Source organism: Bombus impatiens, unplaced genomic scaffold, assembly GCF_000188095.3.
Source record: "Bombus impatiens unplaced genomic scaffold, BIMP_2.2 scf_0144, whole genome shotgun sequence".
Lineage (NCBI taxonomy): Eukaryota > Metazoa > Arthropoda > Insecta > Hymenoptera > Apidae > Bombus > Bombus impatiens.
The window spans coordinates 41,127-49,214 of NT_176563.1; the positions used below are offsets into that span (position 1 = coordinate 41,127).

General features: G+C 36.1%; 1 long non-coding RNA gene across 2 annotated transcripts; it reads right to left on the reverse strand.

Moving 5' to 3' along the window:
- Positions 1-852: 852 nt before the first annotated feature.
- LOC112212289 lies at positions 853-6,469 on the reverse strand. Of its 2 annotated transcripts, XR_002946107.2 has the most exons (3): positions 5,758-6,469; positions 4,520-4,673; positions 853-4,118 (listed from the first exon to the last, which is right to left on the reverse strand). It is a non-coding gene; the product is annotated as an uncharacterized LOC112212289 (long non-coding RNA). The 2 variants fall into 2 exon arrangements; XR_004461152.1 differs by lacking the exon at positions 5,758-6,469 and having other exon boundaries at positions 4,520-4,989.
- Between the last annotated feature and the right edge of the window lie 1,619 nt (positions 6,470-8,088).

The following is an 8,088-nucleotide window of genomic DNA, read 5'->3' on the forward strand; positions in this document are numbered from 1 at the left end:
TCGATAATTCTTTCCGTAATTGTTTTGAAATTTTACTCCTTTTGCCTTCAACGCAGCAAGCGATCCGCTGCATAAGGATCCTGTTCGTTATCTGTTCAAGAACGTTCTTTTTCACGGTAGAAATGAAAAATGACACGCATAACAGTGCCGGTTAATTAAAGCGTAACTTACGTCTTACGTAATTAATAACCGTCTAGATAGCCGATGTAAGCGGCGAATCAAAATAATGTAGGCATGATAAGCTCGTAAACGATACTCACGTTCAAGAATCAACGTCTCGTCTTGCTTGAATCGCAGTATTTAATTAATAGAGTCCGATAGGAAAGCGGCGAGTACAAATCTCATCTCAAGCGTATTTCGTTACATTCGTTGCAACATAAACGCATGAGTTATCAGTCTTTACCATAATGAACAGGGGATTAATAAACGATCGCTTGAAAGTACAGCCATTAACACGCCCAGAGACTAAATTCGTTTATTTCGCCATGTAAAGTCTCAAGGTTCGGACTGTATCAACGAAAGAAATCGTTTAAAATAGAAAAAAAAGCAGTTCTGAAACAAAAATGCTAGGTATGGGAACATTTACGTTTTAAATACAGACTTTACGTATACCTTCAGCAAAGTATAAACTACTGGACGGTTGCTGGGTTTGGTGAATTAAAAATTAATTATTCCTCAATCCCTTATCCTACGATTAAATTAATTATTGACAGGGATAGTTTTTACATATTGATAGAAGCGTACGAATCTTTTTTTCTATAAATTATACATTTGAAAAATTTGATATAAGAATTTTTATAGAAAGGCGACAGAACGATATTCCACGTTCCTATTAGAAAATATTCGAAATATTTATTAGGCACTGTTTTTATTCGACAACATATCTCTAGATATTGCAAACATGTATTAGAAAATTGTACCTATGCCAGCATGTACTAAGTTTTTTTGCTAGAGAATAGTTTACATAATACATCATATAAGGAGAGATTGAAAAAAATTACAGGAAAAGAAAGTTGGACTTCATGTCAGCAGTTATGGGTTAAAAGTAACATTTCATATGAATGCTGTATAATTTATCGGATTTAACTCGATGTACATATACATCGCGTAGACCAACATATATGTATACAAGTTGAAGCTAAGATAGGATCACTGTAAAATTTAAATACCGTTCATTTGTCATTGAAGGGTTGAGAATCTTCTTCAGAAAAATTATTTAACATAATTGTGCGATCTTCCTTGTACTTGTTAAAACGTACTTTGTATCGTAAGAAATGCGTAATCGTTCCCCATGATATGTATGATATCCACCAAAAGGAATTATCCTACGTAGACATAACTTATTTTCACTAGCGTACAAAAGTTTAGTTTGCAAACTTACCAAATCTGTCATACTCTCTGAGAAACAGGGCTAAACAAACGTGTATCTTTCAGCGTTAAATATGTTTATCGTGAAATACACACACTGCATCAATCTTCCACGTAATACCAATAAAAATAATCGAGTATCGTGACGTTACCAAGCAATTTATATTTCTTTTTCAAGGGTAAAAGGGAAGTATGTATTCAATTTCCTCCACTTTAACCAAAACAAAGAAAGGACATAATTCGAAAGTGTCCAATCAAATGCGATCAAGGTTTCAATAATCCGAGACCTTGGCATCGTGTACTTTCGTTTTGCACGAACCAACACGTGTCACAATATAGTAAACATCGTGGAAACGGATTAAGCTTTTGGGTAATTTTCATCGACCATTATTTCGGTATGTCATTTTAGGCGCAACCGTGCAATTAATTAATTCGATTAAGCGTACCGTCGATATCGTTTCATCGCCAAATGGAAAGAGATAATGAGGTAATTTGAGAGAGAGAGAAAGAGAGAGAGAGAGAGAGAGAGAGAGAGAGAAGAAAAAAGAGGAACGTGAGAAAGTTCTTATAATTGTTCTTATGAGCGAAACGCGAGCAATTATCGTTTATCTGTATTATACGGTCATCGATCGGCAAAATGGGCGGTACCGTTCGAACGTTCGACTTAATACGCAGATCAGTTCCGCGTTTCACGATCTTCTCTCTCATGATTTGCGATTCGTACTTTTGTATTACAGGATATATCTATGTATAATCGTTCAGAAGTACCTGGAAATACACTCATGGACGCTCTTTTTTGACAAGATATAATTTGATATAATAGCGGTAAATAATAAACGAACACTATACAATTACATTCTACGTTATTAGTTTATTATTACATGGCACGATGAAATTGGTTTTAGACGATTGATGGATATGTAATGAAATATTGCCGCTTGCAAGAATGAAAATACGTCATAATAGAATCTTTTAGCCAGGTTTATCACAGAATATTCTGGGAAAGTTCTTTATTCTCGTTTAATCTGTAAAACATAAATCAGATAGACTATCTGTGTCTCTAAGATACAGATCAGATAAGGAAGATTCTTTTAAATTAATAAAAGGACTATGAATACCATGTAGGTACATGGGCGAATTGCATATTTAATTTTAATACACTGTCGACCAAGTTTTTAAACAAACAATTCGAATTTATTATTTGTTAATAAATATAAATTCTATTTTCTTCCCTGATAAATTCTCGGCAAGTCTACATTATTCGTTGAATCTGTAAAAGTACGATGAGTACTATTTTTAGCCATTAATTTCCCATCAATATATATAAATATATTTTACTTAACATTCATGTTGCTATAAACCAGTTACCATTGACAATAGTATATGTATATATAGCCTGAAACAAGGAAGTCTGACGGGGACACAAGACGTTAATAGAATATTCTTGCTCTGATTATAAATGATTGACGGTTATATAAGAACATACAGAAACATACAGAAATATATACAAGAAACGCTAAACTCTGTAACACAATCCTGCGTCGTTTAACGTACGCAAAAGTTAAAATTTAGAACGATAGATACAGGTTTATGAATTTATGACTGGTGTGGTCAAGGCTCGCAAAGGGGGAGTCGATGAAAGTTCATGGAGATACGAATAAGTTAATTGAATTCGTTAAAAGTTTGGCATGATTGAAGAGAATAACAGGATTTGATCGTATATAATCGCATCTGTGTCCTGATACGAGCGCAAGACGCAGCGTCATGGTCAGAACAGGTAGCTAAATACGCGTTTTGAGCGCATCTGTTTATTATTTTGACCGCGTTTATCGCGAGACGAAACGGCGAACAACGAACGCGACTTTAACCTATTAAACTTGATTAATCCAGGCTGTCAGCGGAAACAACTTGGCTGAGAAACTACGATGAGGCACATCGCCTTGAGAACCGAGAGGAAAATAAAGCAAGCGAGCTCGAAGAGAGTTTAATCGAAGGAAATAAGAAATGACGGAAGGATAATGAGAAAGTTTAAACGAATTTCACTTTTTAGCCGACTCAGCAGTGATCTTTGAACCTTCAGCGATCTAATCCTGTTCTTGTTTTGTTAGAAAAAGTCGGGGAAAAAAGACTTCGACGCAACGCGATGAAATGGAAGAGAAACAGAATTCTCCGAAAGAGAATTGTTTGGTGCAGGAGGAACACGATTGGACTGAAAATGACCTAAGGGATTTGTAATAAGGGGCGTTGAAGATGAATTTATTAAGATTAGAAGAAGTTTATTATCTCTAATTTTTTAATTCTACCTTTCAATTTAGATTATAATTGAATGAGATGTATTTTCACTGAATTGCGTAAGTAAAAGAGAAATTCTGTGAAGCAAACACGGCTGATGCAATCTTTCTAAACATCTCTGAAAATTTTTCTATCTGACTTTAGCATTCTCCTCTGGCACGTTAGAAACCGCGCAATTTTTGTTAAACAAGTTTCTTTTTATCTTCAACCGACTTTTCGACCTAACTTTTATCGAGTTAGCTTTCAAAGGGTCGAAATTTGAAGGGTGGTTTCACCCCTTAAACTTGAGTTACTGCAGCCAAGAAAAAGGAAAAAAAAAGATACGTATCTAATATCTTTAGCTGGCTGTTCTTCGAGCCTACAATGTTTCATCCAACTCGAAGGTACCATACGTCCTTTCTTCTAAAGTGAAGGTGGAAGACAAGGAAATCTTGTTTTCATGACCAGCAAGAACGCTACTGTTAATTAAATGGGGATTTTATTAAACAAAATTTTGACATAATCTTGTACAAGGGCAATTGGAATAATTTTGCGCTTCGTTTATTTATGGGAATCGTTGTTATGCAAATGAATATAAAGCGGATAAATGTTCATAACGAAAAAGAAGAAAACGACGAATGACGATGAAAGAAACATAAAATGAAGAACAGAATCTCTATTGTCAGCTCGATAATTGCTTCGATTCCAAATTAGGAATTTAAATTAACATAACATTTCATTCGACGATACTCAACCGATGTCGACAGATCATATCATTCAATGAAGGCAGTCGAGTTCCGTGAATGGATTCGCGTACTCCAATAAGCGAACCAAGGCTGTTGAAATTTGTATTTTATTCATATTGAAATCGAATTCATACCTGAGAACCGTATCGCGATAGTATAGAGGCCAGAAATTTCGGGCATTCGAGGTCGTTCGTTGTCCATGGTATTTATAATTTTTACTTTTACTTTCCTTTCAAACGTGTTTGTACACTCTCGTAACCCTAACTTCTGTCTTCTCTCCCGTCTCTCCTTCCTATGTAATTAACGAAACCAATTATCAGAATTATACAAACAATTGTGCAACAAAACTATACAAACAAAATAGAAAGAATTTAACGGTATAATATTTGATAGTAACAAATACAATAACAAGGAAATTGTACAGAGTCAGCATAATTGTAAGGGGGACTTTAATTTTGACTATGGTTGATGATTGCACGATATTTTATTGAATAATATTAGTGAACTGATAAGTTAGAAGTTATAGATTACAGATTTCTCTTCTATAATTTTACAGTTTCGTCATATAAAATAATAAAATGACTGATAATCTGTAAAATTGATTTGTAAGGTATAAGTTATTTTATTATTAAATTTATCTGGCAAGAGAATTTAATAATACTGGCACCTTGTGCCTCGCGAGGTTCCATCGATAATTAAGTAATAGCATAATTGTGCCAAAAGGGTCTGCACAAATTAATTCGGTACCTTTTTCATCAAACTGGGATATTTATTCACAAAAAGCCAAAATACACTTGAATTTTCGAAAACGTCCAATTACATGATTTTCTAATTTGAAGAAAGTATTATGAATTCTGGTTATAAGAATTTATTATAAAAGTAATAGCGTTCTAACTATCGAAAGAAAGTATAACGTAATTAAAATTCTCGAAAACGACGTAAGTGCAACGGAAATAGCAAAAATATATAACGTCGAAAAAGCTATAATCACAGCCAATAAAAAACACGATACTGAATATTAGCACGTACATTTCTCTGGTACTGGTAACAGTAGAGAAACTTTAAATATCCTGATGTAATGAAATGATCTCATCGCGATAAAGACGATAATAACGACGATTTTACAAAAATGGCAACAGCAAATGAAAGTGGCAATGAAGTAACTTTTCGGCCGAAGCGTTCGTGGTATTCGGGAAAAGGTTTCGATGCTTCGAAACACAAAAAGAACGCATCTGAACTAAATGAAATTTCATATTAGAAAAACGTTTTATTCTATTATCCGAAACTTTCGTTGTGCCAACAGTTTTGTCTCCCTATTATTTCGAATAACTCAGACTGTACCGTAATTATCTAGTAATTGTCAAGTACTTACATTTTTCCTACGTGTCTTTCATACGACTACAAACATTTGATACTATGAAAACGAAATGTTACACCTAATGAAAAGAAGCTTCATAGCAAACTAACAATATGTGCAGATAAATACTTTCAGTAGCCACTAGTATAATCGATTAAATATAATGTCATTGAACGTGTTTATACGCATAATATAATAAAAATAATATCACTTATCGAGTGCACGAGAACTCAAGTGTCCCTAACACTGAAGGGTTACGACTTCGATTGTCAGACGGCCTTGAACGACCGAAAACTCGCGACCTCTGCTTCGACTGTTGCAAACCAGTCGTCACGCGTCACGATCGCAAATCCTGGAGGTGATAATTTCCAGGAATGCCGGATCTCTTTGTGCGGCCTCGTCCGCGCTTTCCTCGCGGATTCGTGCGTCAGTTTCCAGATCGTAAACACCCGGGAAACCGCCTGCGATCGCCTTCACCTTTGCGGCTCGTCCACGCCGTGTCGCAGAAAAATATCGTTAGATCCGGTACCCGATCGGCCAGCTACCTATCGCGTACTGCCTACGCTCGATCCTTCCGTCTTACAGTCAACACACTGTCGTTCTACACATAGGAGGGGGCTCGTTCTTTGTTATTTGTTATGATCGCTGATCGACCATTGAAACGATCGTTAATTCCCTTCAATGTGCACATGTCATCGTTGCTTTTATTTCACGAGTGGCCCGAATCAATTTTGGCGATTTTTCGTTCGACGTCTCTGCCAATGTACAGTTGCCTATGGAAGAAAGTTTAAATTTAATTTTTAATTTTGTAGTGAAAGTTTGTTACCACGTTGGTAAGTGTCATCTATTCTGTGGTATATAGTTGTTGTGTCTATTAATTACTCTTATCAAATATAAGGCTGTTTTTGTTGTTGGATCATGGTGTCTTCTTTCATGTTACCATATTGGTAACAGTAGCCTATTCCATGGTGTATAATATTTGTATCTCTTCTATGGTCTTGTTAAATGCAATTTCGTTTTGTCAAAATACGATGTCCTTTTTTACCTGTTTCATTAAGGTTCTTTCGTCCGGTGCTCATCCTATGAACATTCCCTTTTTCCCTACGGCCGAAACACGCAAATGCGAGTGCAATGCGAAATGATAGAATACGAGATTTAAATCGTAGAACCGGGTCATTCTATAGCGTTGGCTAGAGTTGCGAATTGCGTACAACTACGTTGCAGCGAATCGCAACTTTGAAACCCTCGAAGCGATGCATCAGCGAATTGAGAAGTCAATGAACGGGATAGCGCAATGAATTAAATTGATCGGCTGCGTAATGGAGATAAATTGAAGAAGCACAGGCGAATTAGAAGATGCGCGTCTCGTTTGTAGGACTTATATATCGTTTCGAGCTCGAGTGGACGGAACGCACTTCTTGTCTTTCGACGGATTCATCTTACGAACATGAAATTCAAAGAAAGGTAATTACTAATTTAGAAACATAGTAACAATTGTAGGCAAATTCGTATTCACGAAGACTGTATATTGGCAAGTCATACAAGTCGTATTATTTAACAAAAAAGAAACAAAAATGTCAGACTTAATGAGATTTATTTATATTGTATTATTCATCTTGAAAAAAATATGGATCCAATACTCGTCGAATTAACGAGTCTTTATGCCAGTCTCATCTCATCCGACAAATTTTTTAACGTATACCAAATCGCGTAGCAAACAATGATAAATATCCTCACCTTTGTACTTTTAAAATCATACGTCTTGAAAGACAGTTTATCGAATTTAACGAAATCAACATCGCATTAATCGTTCTCAACAAACTCACAGAATCAAAATTCATCGAATGGACGAGTCTTCGTTCTGCTTCTACGTCGTCTAACAAATTCTCTCGTCTACATACCGCACCAATACCTTGCCAAATTGTGCGTAAGATTTGTATTTTCAATTCCAAATTCTAACAAGCAGTTTGTCTAATTTAACCCTGTACGAACCAACAGAATCTTCTATCGAATTAACGAGCGCAGAATAACGGTTAACTCATCACGACCATAAATATACCTGGCCAAGTTGAGCTAATGAATCTTCTACACCGCTGATTCGCCGGACTTAACAAGAATAATAAACGGTAACGGAGGCTGTTAGTCTCTGGAAAGCGTTGTGACACGGTCGCTGGCAAACGTAACCGTGAGAAAAAAAGGCCCCGCAGCGAGGAAAGAGAGAAGAGGAGACGGTGAAGGTGAAGGAAGCAAAAGTAAAAGCGAACTGTGTGCATCTCGAGTGGAATGGAGCGATAGAGTCGGTGCATGGCAAACGAGCAGACCGATTGCGTCCTGGCAAAAGCCGGA